This window comes from Cuculus canorus, chromosome 6, assembly GCF_017976375.1.
Source record: "Cuculus canorus isolate bCucCan1 chromosome 6, bCucCan1.pri, whole genome shotgun sequence".
NCBI lineage: Eukaryota > Metazoa > Chordata > Aves > Cuculiformes > Cuculidae > Cuculus > Cuculus canorus.
In genome coordinates, this window is record NC_071406.1 from 36142047 (window position 1) to 36158586 (window position 16540).

At 42.7% G+C, this 16540-nt stretch overlaps 1 protein-coding gene across 2 annotated transcripts in view; it reads right to left on the reverse strand.

Annotated features, from left to right (window-relative positions):
* Positions 1-16540, reverse strand: part of FAM171B (family with sequence similarity 171 member B) — a 34640-nt gene that overhangs the window by 17368 nt on the left and 732 nt on the right. The window lies entirely within an intron of this gene.

Genomic DNA, 16540 nt, shown 5'->3' on the forward strand with positions numbered 1-16540 from the left:
TCTCGCTGCCTTGCCTTCCTGCTAACCCAAGAGTCTCCCTGACAAGAGGAAAGATGCTGCTTGGCTGGGAGCTGCTCCTCCCTGCCAGTAACACACGCTTTCAGACCATGTGGATTTCCTGCTAGTGAAGGGAATGCGCTCTGCCGGCAGCTCGCTGGTTGTTGGTGTGCTATGGTTTTTCAAAAGACATTTTTTTATAAACCCTTTCCATTTCTGGACAGTAGTAGTGCAGCAGAGCCATCCCTACTACACCTCTGAATCAAAGCGTTTAGTGGAAGGAGAACGCAGGAGAAATCCCCGTTGAAGGAGTCAGCATCCACCAGCACCAGCTTGCACCCCAGACATGTTCCACTTTGTTGTGTACAACTGGAGCGTCCTGTGGCCGGACAGCTGTGCCAGCTCTGCTAAAGCGGAACAGCCACTACACCCTGACAGCTTGGATGCATAAGCAGTGGTGGGACAACACATGCAGATGATCTGCGCCTCTTCAAACCTGATATCCCACAACCAACTCCCTCCAAACCAGCTCCTTCACATGCCTCACACACATTTAATGTGCAAATTTACCAGACACATTTAATAGCACTGAGTTATTAACAATGCCATATGAATACTCATGACATCGAATATCCAACATCAATCCTGCTATTTTTTTTTCCTCTTTATAAAGACTTTAACACCCAAGGCCTCAGGGACATTTTTAAGTCTCAGATATGATGGTGACGGTGGTGGCAGTTTTTGATCACAATAAAATGCGTTGAAAAACATTTGGATGCAAAGTTGAACCGCTGGTTAACTGTTTAACAAAATCAAAGCCAATACATTCAACAACAGACAAAACTCATACTTTTCCCTGAACACTGACACTTGCCAAACACAAGTGGGTCAGCTGTATCTTGGTATTAAACAGATCTGACAGAACTCCTGCAATTAGAAGAGAGAACTCGGTCTTAGCTAATTTGATTTGTGCCGCCTCAGAAGAAGGGAGATCGGTCTGTTGGCGAGTCCACTGGGAACGCCAGCCTCTACGACATTTACACATTTGCTGATGAATGTCTGCAGAAATGCTGCAGTTAAGCAGACAAAGGGGAACAAGGGCTGCTATCGCATTCAGCTACTTCAGAAACCTCACAGCCAGGAAAATCACATCTCATTTCTTTGGGCAACATCATCCAATGCCTGGAATTTTGCTTCACATCCCTGTCCCAACCCAGAAATCAAATCACAGCATTAAGCCAAAGAACTGCTGGAACTGCAAGCGGAGTACAAAAAAAATATTCTTTATAACACCTCTATGTGACTTCTGGATTTGCGCCCGCAGATAAATGTGTTGTCTGGTTAGCGTATTTATCTGATTACTAATTAACACGGTCACGGCCAGAGACCTCACAGGCATCAATCTAACCACCCGTACCATTAACTGCGGGACACGGCAGCGAACACACACGCAGGGCATGGTCTGAGCAGCATTCCTATTCTGCAACCCCATCCTACGTCCCTTTTCCAATTTCTCGCCAAGAACCCACAGCAAGAGAGTTTCTACGCTTGAAGCAGGCAGTCACTCTTCTCAAACACACAATCACCCAATTAAGCAGTTCTCTGACAGAGCAGAGGGAACAGCGACCACAGTTAAATTATTCATTAGCTCCTTCCCTCAGAGCATACTTTTCTCATCCTTGCCTGGAGATGTGTAAACCTGTGCCAGAAAAGGCACACGCTCACATGGTTTGTGGAACTGCGTGCACTGCGTTGTCATGCTCCCAGCTAACCAGACAGCTGAAATGTGTGCTGTGCAATTTGCTGGGACTTAGCTGGGTGAACAATTGCTTTTCCATCTTCTGCATTCATAGAACACCATATTTTCTGGCTTAATATAATCAGCGATATGAAAGGTGCGCTGATCTGTAAAAAAGAAGTCACATGTTCTCACGCTATCAGGTTTTACTACACATGCAGTATTGCAATGGATATCACCATCGGGGGGATCAGTGAAACATTTAATCTACATAGCCAACACATAGCTGGCTTTAGTACAAAAAGGACATACAAACGCAATCCTCCTGCTCCCAAAAATCAATTATTACTTCTTAAATTTTCCTTAAAACTCCAGTAATGCCAGTGACAAATGGTCACGGAATGGTTGGACTTGATGGTCTAAGAGGTCTTTTCCAACCTAGTGATTCCATGATTCTATGAAACTACAGAAGCATATCTGGAATAGGTAAAACCTATCATACCTTTAAAGCTCATTAAAAATCCATGCACATGGAGGTGAATTTTGGCAGCAGCTGACAGAGGAATGGTTTACTGCTGAAGTAAGCCCTCCTCAGTGCAGTGCCCCACCACTCTGTCATTATCTTTTCTTCTGTATTAATGTACAACTCACTACCACAGTACAGATTTTTCCGCCCTGCACAGTACATTAAAATGACATAATAGGTGACCCCTAAGCTGCATTAATTGCTTTATAGCCATATTCTGACAGCTATTGTCAGATACCAGGGTAAGGTCTCTGACCAAGTTTCAATTACGCTTCTTGTAGCTATCAAATAACCCACAAATCTCATTAATAACCCCTTCATTTGCTAGCTGTCTCACTCCACACAGTCATTTATCTACCCGATACACAGACAGGCACATACACGTATAAAGACATTTCTAATGCCACACAAATAATGCTATATATTTCAAATTGGTAATAGAATATCTCATTTAAAAAGTAATTAAGTGATTCTTTATAAAGATGTTTATAACCTATTTATATGCTGTTCTTCTGATTTAAAATAATAGCATAAAATAACTGCAGAAAATTATTTTTCCTTCCTAAAATGGCACAGGAACACTACTAAAATATAAAACACACCGCAAACACTTCTCCCTGTGCAGCTTTAACTTTGTCTTTATTAATGAGTTACAAGTAGAATCTACACATTTTATTTTCACACATCATAGCTTAACTGAGAAGCAAAGAACCTCAGCCGTTTTGTGAACTGTGTCAGGCAATTCCACAAACACCTCACCAGCTGTAAAAATCCATTACTCTGGAAAAGAGAACATAAGATTTGGTTAAGAACGCCACACAGGTAGGACAACAAATATCACCGTTCTACCTGCAGAAAAGAGGAAACCCTTCAGAGCTGAGCTGGCTTTATTCTTTCACTTGGCACAAGGTTAAAAGCTGTACCACCACTTCCAGAACCACTGTGGGAGTCAAATTGTCCATCTAGTTAGCCAACAGCCACGTAACTAACCATAACCACCAACTGACTGGTGAAGAACATGGGTGATGAAGGGCCGACCTGAGTTACAGCCACAGCTAAAACTTGCCCCAGTTCTGGATGATTTTAAGCAGCAAGGCAGTGAGATTACTCTGATTTTAAAGCAAGTATGGGCTGCTCCTTGAAAAGTTCTTTGGCAAAAGAAGGTATTGACTTCTTCCTGTCCTGCACCAGGGCGCTGATCAATAGCGTTCACCTATACAGAATTACAGAGAACTACTTCGAGGCAATGCAAAGATACTGTAAAAAAATCAAATCTTAAATAGATGGGAGCCCAGAGCTCATCGCCATGTGCTCCGCTTGTGTATGAACAAGCCAGCCTGTGGAGTTAACAACCCACACAATCCATACAGCACAGTCCTGCCGTTTGGCACTCCCTTAAAACACCATGAAACTGAGCACTGAGATGTACCTTAAACAGAACAGCCTCGGCAAATGTTCCTGCAGTGGTGCAGAATACATTACCAGCTTCCAGGGACAAAGCAGCAAACAGGGTCTGGGAAAGTAGGACACCACAGTATTCCCACTGCCCTAGTTCTGGGCAACCCATTTCCACAGGGGCCATCGACAAAACCTCGATGAAAAAAATGAAGGAGCTGAGGCTTGATCCTGAGGGGACAAGCGGCGCCTTTGACACGGGGAAGGCTGTTACAAGACATCGCACAGGGACTGTTTAACCCAACCAAGTCACATCTCCATCTCTTCAGAATGCTTCATATACCAGAGAAACTGCAACAGACTAGAAATCAGAAGAAACAGAACACACTGTTACTTAAGCGGGGAATTTCTCACCCATCAGGCTACCCTAGGGACCTTCGCTGGAAAAAAAATTGTATTCTGACTCTACGAGCTTTTCAAACATTTTCTTCTATATTTGCTCCAAACACAGCATTATTTCAGACACAGAGCAGCACTTCATTTTACAGCGTATGTTGGGATAAGCGCATGCAGACCACAGCACCAGTGGCCTTAAGCGTCTTATGCGTTGGTGAGAAAAAAAATTGACATTATTTACTAGAAGCTCATACGTGTTGGTTAGATGTGTTATTCCAGCACAGACTACAGCCTGCAGGTGGCCCTTCTGCCCACCTTTCTGGGGAAAACAAGAACAGTACTGCAGAAAACATTTCCTCAGCCCCACATCAAGAGTGGGCTGCATCTCTCGACACCCCTGGACACGTTTAGTCTTAAGAGTCGAACAAACCAGCAACACGGGAAAGATGTAAACTTTACTGTAGGATGGTTGTAAACCCAACCATCTACTGTAATCTCAAAGGAAAACATCTCATGCTGCTCCCACTGCTTTCTGCTCATTCACTGCCTTCTTAAAACTCCTTCCCAGTTCCTATTTCTCTGTGCTTTTCATGTTATCCTCTTTGCTTGGTGCAGCTCTGCTTTGTCTCCTTCCTCCCAGCGTCCATCTCACCCTGGAATAATCTCTGTGATGACAACTCCCCGTAATACTTTAGCCCGTGACATCATTTATTAGAAAGAAAGATTAATACTTTTCTAAAGGTAAGGTTTTTGCAAGCTTCATAAACTAAAGTGGGAGTGATAAACGCATGACACAGAATAAAAGGCACTGAACCAAACCCATCGGGATGTGCGCTTCAAATGGAGACTCCAAATCCAGCAGAGTGAAGAACTACAGGGGACTGCTGTGGCAAATCAGGAGCCAGAGCAGACTTCAAGGGTCCAAGTACATCCGTAGGTCAAAGACTATTTATTCACTCAGTTCAAAACAGACTCCAAATCCAGCTCCATGCTATAATAAAACCATATCAGATGGTACAGACAAGGTGACCATGTACTGGAACACTGGGAAAACTGTTATCTGCTTTAGTGATAAGAACAAAGCCTCCGTCCCTTCTGAAAGGGATTCTGGTAGCAAAGATAAATTAAAAAATGACACCACATCAGAAACTGTTTTTCTCAGTCATATATTCTAGATTTTTTTTTCCCAGCAAAAATATTTATAGGCTTAGCACCGTTTCTTTACATAGAATTTACACTGAATTTTTACTGATGTTTCTACATAAAAAGTTGTTCATTGAATTTATTTACTTACAACAACTTCACTTCACTTAATTAGAATAAATATTCTCCTCTTATAGCAACATATTTCAGAGTTTTGTATTCTGTACATATGTGTGAGCATATACAAACACAAACCTGAAGCAAAAAAAAAACAAGAGAAAAGGCAGGTTGGTTTGAGGTTTTTTAAAGAGGAAGGTTAGAAAATTACAAAAGATTCTTAATAGAAATCTTGGCCTCAAATATCAGTTTAAACTTATGCCTCATTAGTACCTAAGCACTGAAGTACTTTCCAGAGTAGAGAACAGTCATTGGGTCAGTGTCAATCAATAAATTGATTTCCCCACAACTTTTGGAATTGGTTCCTCCAAATTCAGAAGCAACTTAAAAGAAAAAAATCAATTTAATAAGGACTAAACACAACCAACATCCAGCACTGGCAAACTTGAGCTATCGCATTTTGATAGAGGATGTACTCGCCTGGCATGAGCTAACTCTTTGAGAAGTGAGACAGCTTAGAAACTTCCAGTGCTTTTTAAGGAGCCATCTCCATCCATGACACACCTGTACGGACACAGGCGGCAGCACTGCCCTGAGTTTACGTTTGAAAACAAATTGCTGCATGTCAAACATGCAGACTTTTACTGCTTGTAAATATTTTATTGGATTTGGACTATTTTATGATCTGGGCAGTCTTAGGGTTCAAAATCTGTCCTATTGCAGAGTTAAATTAACATTACAGCCTTCTCAGTTTTAGAGCCCTTCTTCATTCCACTTACATATTAAAATCAGAACATTTCACTGTCCAAGACAGAACACAAGCACACGCAGGAGACAATAAACAGAATTTTCATTACAGGATTATATCTCACGTCGTGCTGTGCCACGATATTGGCATAAATATTAAGCATTTCAATAAAATTCCAAACTGACACCTGCTGGAGCAATGACAATTACAATTACCATAGCAACTTTGCATTTTTAGTTGCTGCTTTTCTGTTGCATCAGCCAGCCTGGGTCTCAGAACCCTGGTTACTATGGCAGATGGGAGCTGAGAAATTCACCTTCCCGAGGCAAGGAAGCTGTGCAGCAGATAAGATGAAATGCTGCTCTCTGCAGAGCATCATCTACTTGGGATTAATTTATTTGAAATATCATCTTCTGTAAACCTGGATAAATGAGGTAAATTATTAATGTTACAGCACCAAAAAAAAATTAAGTAAAACATATATCAAATAAAGATAAATCTGCAAGTGAAAGAGATGCAAATGAGCCAGTAAACACTGGTAACAGAGCTCCTGAGCCTACAAAACGGGACACCTTTGACCCTGCATTTCGGAGGCCATTATAAAATTGAAGGTTTTTTTAATCTCGGTTTACTCACTGGCCGAGGCTAAACGTACAATGCTGCTCCATTGTGTTTTTAAATGACTGCCTGTATCATTCTACCTTGCATCCGAGTTGAGAAAATGAAAGAACGAGTGTTAAAATTCACACTTTGTTATAAAATACCATGGAAAAAGTACAGACAGGGAACATCAAAGCCTGCATAATGCTTTATTTCAAATACGTTATGCTAAAAACCATCATTATACTATATACCCCAAGAAAGACTGGCAAGTGCCTATTAGGTGATAAGCAAATGTGCGTTTTCCCACTCGTGAACTTTACAAATAAACCTTTGCTATGTAAACAGGAAAAAGAAACCATTCAGTGTCATCTCCTCTATAAGAAAGGCCATTTCCTATAGAGAATCTCTAACAATTTGTCAAACCAACCCTCTAGCAGTAAATAGACTCAGACAGAGGAAGAATATTCCAGTAACTCTGTGCCATGAATCATCTTTTTTTAAATGAAGAGATTAGGTACAGGATCTGTCCCATGCAGTTCTTGGCGTTGGGCAGTGAGTGGAACGAGCTGACGCCAATCTGTGCGAGCTCAAACACGACTGTGATGTGGCAGAGTGACATGGGAATCCCAGGAAAACAAAGCAACGCCCTCTTCCAATACTACATGTAATACTCTGAAGGCTCCAACTTTAAGACAGAGATGCCTGTATAAAATCACGGTGGCACAGCGTAACCTCCAGACTGGTACGGGAAACGTCAGTGCGTGTTATCCGCTGACCACAAGGGAAAACCACCGATGCGTTCAGTGATGGCATTAACAACGTGCTGCTCACTGTTCTGTGCTGAAAACTCTTTTCTTCCCCCAAAGCTGCAAAATCTCACACCACTGCTTTAAGAAAGGTATTTGCAATCTTCCAGCAACGTTTGTGGGAATGGACCCTCTAACCCCTTGGGAGAAGCCAGCGTGTAAAGACATAGATGGAGGAAACACAACTGCAACTCTGCAGGCCAGCATTTCCTACCTGTATCCTCTGCGTGTGGGATGGGGAATTGTTTAATGCACTACTTAGGAAATCCACGCTGCAGCAAAAACACAAGAGCCTCCAACAAGCTACTGCCTCTTTCATATATAATTTGTTATTAAAATTGGGTTTCATAAAATGAAAGAAAAAAGCACAAAACCCCAAATATGACATTAGGTTTTAGGAAAATTGATTGCAATTAAACTGATTGCAAATTCCTACTAGTTTTAATTCAGTAAAATTCCACATTTGCCATAAAAAGAGTTTAAAAAAGAGAAGGATCTGTCAAATCAGATCACAGGATAAAGCAAAGCAACTAGGTCAAGACAACAATGTAACTCTTCTGCATCCCTGGGTGCATGTAGGTAAGTGGCAATGTTGAATATATTAATGAATTGTTATTGCCTCTCCACAGCTCGGCACAGGATGAAGCGCTCCAGGACCCAGGTAAAGGTCAGCTGCTAGAGAGGAGCACGCTGCACACCAACCGTGTCTCTGACACAAACACCACCGACACAGACACACAAGCTCTCCCTTCACAGGAAGCGGCCAAATTCCTGTAGGGAATAACTGGAAAACAACTTAGCACCATGGAAACCTGTCTGCGATGGTGGAAACATTTTTACTGACACCAAGAATAAAAATGGGACAGTAAACACTGTTTTTCCCCAAAAAAATACTCCAATTCATTCAGGATGCCTGAGATGGTGCCAGCTGGACTTGGGGTCCACTTCCATATTTCAGGGACAATCTGTTCCATGAAACACCAAAGAATCCAGGGGACAAATGTAGAGGGACAGGTTTTCTTAGGTTTGTGCTTAGAAAGCAAACAAAGGGGGGTAAAGGAAAAGGAACCTGACAACGAATTAGGAGGCAAAGAACCGTGACAGATTCTTCCGCTCAGCACTGTGCCAAAGCTACGCAGCACCTCACAAACGTTTTGCTGGGTCTTTATTCCCTGTCAGCTTCATTAGAGGATTTCTCAACATCAGTGGTCCATAATCCAAAGAAAATCCCTCCCTCAGCCCAGTGAGAGTAAGTTCTCTCCACTGCTCTCACACACAATGAATTAAGCTCTGGCAATATTGATCACAAGCCATAATTCATGTTATTAACAGCTTTCACTCTTCCAAACACAAGCCTGACTCACGTCCTGCATTCACCCAACATAAAACTATTCAGTTATTTAATGAAATGCTTCACAAAAGAGGAATAATACTTTCCACAATGACCCGAAAAGTCTTCTTATAATTCCATTAGTGTCTGTAATAGCTGGAGAGGGGAAGCACCTCCTTGTTCATTCCAGCCAAACATATATTTAAATATCTTGACATCGCTGACCTTTTTTCTCGCTCAACTCACATTAGCACGGACAAATTATCAACTAGATCTGCTACCTCATAGGGAATAACTTTTATGACAACATTCCAATCAGTCTCATTTGGCAGCCTTGTCCATATGAAGTCATTAACAATAATTATTAATAAATAAAATTGATGCCTTGCCGAATTCCATAACCAGATACCCACACTGCACACCCCTATTTATTTCAGACTCAGCCAGCTACATACATCGCAATTATAAACCAGCCCCAAATCAGCAGCAGAGGATACGATTCCACTTTCTCCTAATCTACACGCATTACAGGAAAATAAGTCTACTCAAAACAGAATGCAGGAGATTCAAGAGAAACAGTAGTAGCTGACACACCCTAGAGCCAGGTACAAGTCTGAGTTAGTGATTTGAGGAGGGGACAAAGTTTGTAGACGGCAAGGAGCTGAGGGGCCATGGAGTAGAATGGACCTAGACAGAGATCCAGGTCAACAAGAATGCCATGAAATCCAACTGGGACAAACACAAAATGATGCACCCGACCCCTTCCAGCAGTACCTGCGAGAGATGGACTGGTAGGTGGGTAGCTCTGCTGGGAACATGAGGGAGGCCTGGTGAGCAGCATGCTAACCAGGTGAGGAGCACACCCTGGAAGCCTGAAGGCTAAGAGCACACCGCACCACATTGACCAGGGCACGGAAAACAGAGCAAGACCATGCATCTTTCATGGCCTCACTCGATAACACCATCAAGGAAAACAGAAACATTGACTAGTCTGAAAGCAAAATCAGTTTGACTAACGAAAGGGTTGCTCAGACCTGCAACTAATCCTACAATACAAAACCAGAAAGCCACGCACGCTCTCCAGCAGGAAAGCTCAGTCATTGAATATGGGTAAAAGACAGATGAAAAATAAAGAAATAAAAGTATATTGACAAGAGAAAACATTTCAGAAGAGGCAGAATGACCATCTAATGACCATTTAGAAACTAAAAAAAAACCCCAAACGATCCTAAATTCAACTCTTTCCTCCAAAATAAACTGCATGATAATGGGTCAGTGCCCCAATTTATCTGGGTCTAACTATACCACATTTAGTAAAAGCACTCGAGCAAACACTCGTCTGTACAGGCTACAGCACTCATTAATCGAACGACACTCTACAGACCTTAGAGCGCTTTTGGGGTGTAGTGGCCATGTCAATAATGGATTTCAATGAGAGGATGCTGGGGACGTGTTGAAGCAGCCCAGAGATTCTCTGTGTTTTGCTGCTTCATGACCTCCTAATGCACATGGCTCAATACGTGCCTTGCACTCCCATCTGCAACCACTGCATCCCATTAAGCAAAATCCTGCTCCCCGTTTGCATGTTAGCCTGGTGTAGCTGCCAGTTCAGGTAGGATCCACACCAAAATCACTACGCTTGTCAAAATGGAACAAGGAACACCAAACAGTAGAGGGACAAGATTTCTTTTGATCTCTAATCTACCAAAGCCACCATTTATTTCCATGTAATCTCAATAAGAGGCCACCTCTTGCCTCGTCCACTGGTAGGACTGCACTGTCTAAGCACCTGGTGCTATCAACAGTCAAAGCTGAAGCAAGAAGGGTCACGAGGTTCAGCCAGCTGCACACAACTTCTTGTAGATGTGTGGAAGATGACAGTTCAGAAGCACACACGAGATGTGCACCCTGGGCAAGCTCGGATTAGGTAGGAGGAGCTTGATTGGGTAGTTCCATCTTACTGAACACAGAATCCTTATTCTAGAGCACACTAACCCCTGTAGCGCAAAGGAAGTGCTCAATCATGGGATCATGGGTGCTCCCACAACACAACAGATTGCGAGATCTATGAATGAGGAATTGAAGACAGCATCAGGAGTAACACAGCAGACTCTTCTGCTCTGTCACACTGTGCCTCAAATCCTTAATCAGTACAGAAGGACACAGTAAATATAAAAAAAAAAAAAAACCACGCAACCTTCAAGATGACAAAGTAACCTGCGCTATTCTTCTAGCTTTGACATGCCAAAAATTAAGTTAAGTTGATTTTGAATAAGCTTTCCTCTCAGATCTTTGCCTCTGTCTTCAAAGACTTCATCTACTAAACTAGTTCACAGAGAAAACAAGTTATAGATCCCCAGTGACCCAGATAGCAGCTGCATTCCAAAACCCGAAACTGTCTTTTTCTCAGTCTGACAGCAACTCCGAATGTTTTTACATACCAACTGGCCTTTGAAGATGTATGTCTGCCAACAGATTGACAAGAAGTAACGACACTTGAACAAAATAAATACGAACTGCAGACACTACCACCTTGCAATAAGCAGCTTCCCACCACCATCGATCGCTCTTGCTTGCTGCCACTTCTTCTTGCCCCACAACTGTGGGTCCCATTTCTGTCAATGCTAGAACACATTTCTGCCCCCAGCTCTCTCAGTTCTTTATAATGAAACCTACAGTGAACACAAGATCCTTGAAATCAAGTTTTCTGAAGTAGAGAGCATGGTGCTGTATAATACATTACAAGCTTCCATAAAAGCAAGCTTTCAGCCCAGGAGAGTGGCCCATCTCCTCAGAACTCCTCAGGAACTTCTTGTTTACTGCTATTCTCTTCCTGAAAAATTAAAAAGTACGTATTTTTTCACTAGTGCTCTACCATGCAAAACTCCTAAGTCCTCTTTTTCTTGTATTAGCAGCTGTGAGACCCAAATCATGGAACGCATGGGCACATAAATGAAATTATTTGTGAATAACTTTTTCATTGTTCATTTCTGCATCCAAATGGAGATGCTTTACCAGCTCTCAGTGTCCTAATGCCCTTCCTGATATTCTGTTGCATTGCTAAGCCTTAGATCAGCACAGAAAGCTAAGTCACTTAAGAACATCAGCTCCAATAAATCAGGACAAGTTTAAGTCTTACATTCTTTCTCTCTTTTCTCACCTACCTGAGAAACCATTACTACAAATCCCAGAGGCCAAGAATCCCAAGAAAACTGAGCAGCAACCCAAATGCCATTTTCTGAGCTTATTTCCACAGGTAGGGTTGCTTGCATTAAACCATTTTGCTGGGGTGTGCGTGTAATACTTCTGGAGTTCTATTTCATAATGAAAGAATTATTTTTCACAAGACTGGAATTCTGCTTTCCAAATTTTCATTAAGGTTTTCATACAAGAAAAACCTTAGATTCCCAAATGTTTACATCCAATCTATCTAAAGCAAATCAAAACTCTCAAAGACTGCAAACCATCTCCTCCATGTCCAACTAGAAAACAATCCCTACAATTTAACCCGTAAACTCTGACAACTTAAAAATAAACCTTTTCCCTGACACTGATTGTATTCCAAAACCTTGGGGATAAGACGGCTGTGTTGCTGGTCATATAAAACACTCAACTCCAGTGCTGACCAGCAGTCCCTAGTTAGAGAGCTGACTTCTTGAGTGGGAACTGTATCCTATTAAACCCTTCAGTCACGAGAATTACTGCATTGCCTTCTTTCCAGGAATGCTGCAGGATCTCCTGTGCAGCTTTTAACTCCCCACTCACTTTTTTGGGGTCTGTACCTGCCTGCAACAGAAGGTCCAGAGCAGAACTGGATGTACTGCTGCCATCCTAATCCCCCATTCAGTGACGGTGGAGACAATAAAGCATAAAGGTTGTTCCTCAAACAAGCCAGTCACACAGCACTATATATATTTTAAAAGTGCATCACTATGTATTATCACTGAAATTCAAACCCATATTAAGAGCTATCAAAACCAAATGCTCCTCTAAATAGCTGCGTACCACCTACACAACAATATACAAGTCTTTAGGAAAAATCTTTCCCTGCTAGAAATGCCGAAAACAGAGATTAGGAAAGCAGTAAGTCATATAAGGATGCATCAGAGAAATGTTTTTGTTCCAGCACCTCAAATAAAAAGGAAGCACGAGTAGGCTATCTCCTCCTTGAATGACCAGGAAGAATAAGACTGTGTACAAAAGAGTTCACAAAAACCTTAACCAGGCACCTCTTGTCTAGAACACGGCTCTGCATTAGACAGAAACTCATTATCACATGTGAGCAGACAGCGTTGAGAAATGGGGACCGAATCAAGTTCCACAGGCAGCGTGCAGACAGATTCTTTGCCTCCAACAGGTACAAAAGTAATCTCTTATTTTCTTCTGAGTTTGCCAACAACCACATATTTATCTTATCAGTCCCAACAAAACTGCATCACTATGCATAGTGGGGTTCCAGTTCTCTCCCTTCTTTGGTTCAGGACCACTACAAGCTGCTACCTCTTTGTAATTTCACCCTACAAAAATGAACCCAACCTTCCCATCGTGCAAAGCCACCCGCCTGAATGAAAAAAGGCAAAGTACATTTCTTTCTCCCTGAGTTCTGGAATGTGAGGCAGATTGGGAATGGTCTATAATAAACACGATGGCAAGTCTTTCCTTGTTTATGGTGAGATTACAAAAGGTATGGAGAGTACCCACAGCACAGAACATGCAATTATATGACAGAAACTTGAAGAAATAACACTTTTAAGTACATTAAGGTCTAATTAAGTCTTCAAGTCTAATTTAAGGTATCAGCATGGAAAAACAGTTTCAACACTATTATGGTGTATGTCATCCTATGTGCTGTCTATGCACAATGGGACAGCTTCTGTTTACACAACTGCTTTCCTTTCCATTCTGTTCACTTCCAATCCTGTTCATTCCGTGCAGGTCAGACCTGCCACAGCACTGGTGGAGCAGAGTATCACTTATGCAGTTAGTGGTATCTGCTCTGTTTATTGCCCAGTATCTGCTTTATAAAGAGATTAACAATGCACCACATTGACAACAGCCCGAGCATTGTGAACATTACACAACCGTACCTCCTGTAAAGAATGCATCTCAAGAAAGATAAACAACAGGGAACAAGGAAAACAAAGCCTGACTGGCCTGGATCAAAGCCAGGACTATAATTCACTGAATTCTGTGCTCAAGCCCACTGACCTTAATGCCGAGTTTGGAAGCCCCCAGCGACTTCTCTTCAACTGCTTCGAAGCACCAGATTTCTGAACTGCCACACAAAACATGGAAAAACTCACTATGAAAAACAAGACGGGCTTTCCACTTTAGCTATCACATCCCTGACCAGAGAGGCACATCTCTCTACCCCAGTGTTTTTGTCTAAAATTTGGGACAATGTCTACATCCATCGGGTAACACGAGTCAGAGTAACTCCATGAACAGAGTGCCTCCTGCGCATATCTCCTCTGCCTCGTCTTCAGAAGCTACTCATTGCTTTTGGCAGTGTTTTATTGTTGTTTTTATGGGAGAACAAAGCAGGGATGAACAGAAAACCCTATTCGGTCATGATGCACTACTGCCTCCTCACTCCTCGGTTCACACGTCAGCCCCAGCCTGCCCCCACACCTCCGTACAGCTGTGCTGACTGCAGCGTCTCCTCGCAGACAGCGCAATAATCACTCTGGCAGAGGTCGGTTAATCCAGCAGGGAATTGATCTGTAAAACTGTATAATTAGCTTCGACAGAACAGGGACATCGATACAGGGCCGGCGAATGAGAAAAGGCTGTGAACTCCAACCTTAGCGCTCTTGTAGGAGGATAAGGATCCACTGCTCTCGCAGCACTGGGGTCACACACACAGCGTAAACCCAAATTCAGCCAGATTCTTCCTCGCTGCTTCCAGAAGCCACAGCCTGCCTGGGTTCCCAGCCCAGGGCCCACAGCTGCTGCAGAGGGGCCTCTTCGGAGCATTCCCTTAGGGATGGCTCTGCTGCCAGGCTTCTGCTGGGATGGCTGCAGCCGCTTCTCCTGCCTCCCTCCTGGCTGCGAGCCAGCAGAACGCAATTCCATGGAAAAGAACAGCAGTATCTGGAGTCAGGCTCCTCCCTTTTCAAAACCTCAAAATGTTTATACAGCAAAAATTACTTACACATCTTACTGAAAAGAAATACTTTAGAAAAAACAAAGGTGCCCAGCAGCTTCTTCAGCACAGTGGAAGTTTTGCAGTAGCGAGCAGCTTGTCTTTCTATAAGATTAATCACCATCAGCTTTTTTCCATTTTTTATGCAAGAAAGAAATAAATCAAAATTATTCAGAAAGCCAGGCAGCAAGTGAAATAAAGCCTGAACTGTATTTAAACCGAACGTAAACAAGTGCTGAGGATCAACCCAAACGATAATTGTCAATGCTCTCAAACTGGATGGACCATGCCAGCTGCACACCGGAAAACGCTTTGAGAACTCTTATACCTCAAAAGCCATGAGCTGTAACAAGCAAATAAAAGAGAGCAACAGCAATCAGACACGTGGGGCTGCAACAACAGCAGCAAACTGGAAGCATGGGCATCAAAGTGTTTGGTACCAACAGAGATGCTGGCCGGGGCTGACAGAGAGCGGGGTAAGAGAGCTTCTGGAAAAGAAATCAATACCTGAAACCAAAGAGGATCATTGAATTACAAAAACAGGACCCTTTTTCTTTTTCTCTCACTCAATTTTTAATGAGCAAAATGTTCGCTGCACAAGCCAGAAATGCTGCCAATGTCTTTTAAGTGGGGTTTGCTAGTGACTAATGGTCTATTCCTCCAGAAGCATGATAAGAAACAAAATAATGAAAAATCAGCAGTTGAAAGGGAAAAGCAAAAGCCAAGCTGTTCAGTGCTGTTCTTTAACAATTTAAGCATTTAGAAAAGGGGCAAAAAACCCCACAAAACCAAACCCCCAACCCCATGAAAGGAAAAAATCAAAAAGCAAATCAAAGCATTTAAAGAGCATCAGAATTTGAGCATTTTTATACTCTCACAAATCCCATTTCTTGCTCTGCATCTTTCAGAAGTTACAAGTGAAGACCATAATTCGAGATATTTGCTTGTATTTCCTAATTAACACACGTTCTTTGGCGGCTTTGTAAACTGGCTTCAATTTGACAAAATATCAACCATATGCCTGAAATTAAGAACATTCCATACCACCCCGAAGCCAACTGGAAATAGAAACGCGTATGTATATTGAAAACGAAACATATGCTCTAGCAAAAGGCCTGAACGGAGCCTTGGTGAAGCGTCTTAAATAACTCATATTCAAAACCATTCTGAAAGGTGTCGTGTCAAGGTTTTATCCCAATTTAAGCCACTAAGACTCAGAATACACACGTATTTTTTAAGCCAAATAACAGAAAGAACGCGGTACCGCCTGGTAAGGGGTAACCTCACATGTGACCATAACACGAGGTCTGATAATGGAGCGAGCTGCCAGAGGAAGCGATGGATGCGCTCATCCTGCAGAGGAGATGTGAAAACCCATGAGATCACCCGCCTCATCGCCCCTCTGAGCGCCTCGGAACCCCGGGAACCTGCCGGCGGGGATTATTGATTGCTATATTGATACAAACGCACAGATAAATGAGAAATGAATGGTCAGACCCATAGATTTGTGGCCACGCGTGGACTGTGCTCTGCGCACACAGGGGCGCCCCGCTGCCCCCAGACTCCTGCCCCGGCGCTCCGGGAGCCGCTCCGGCT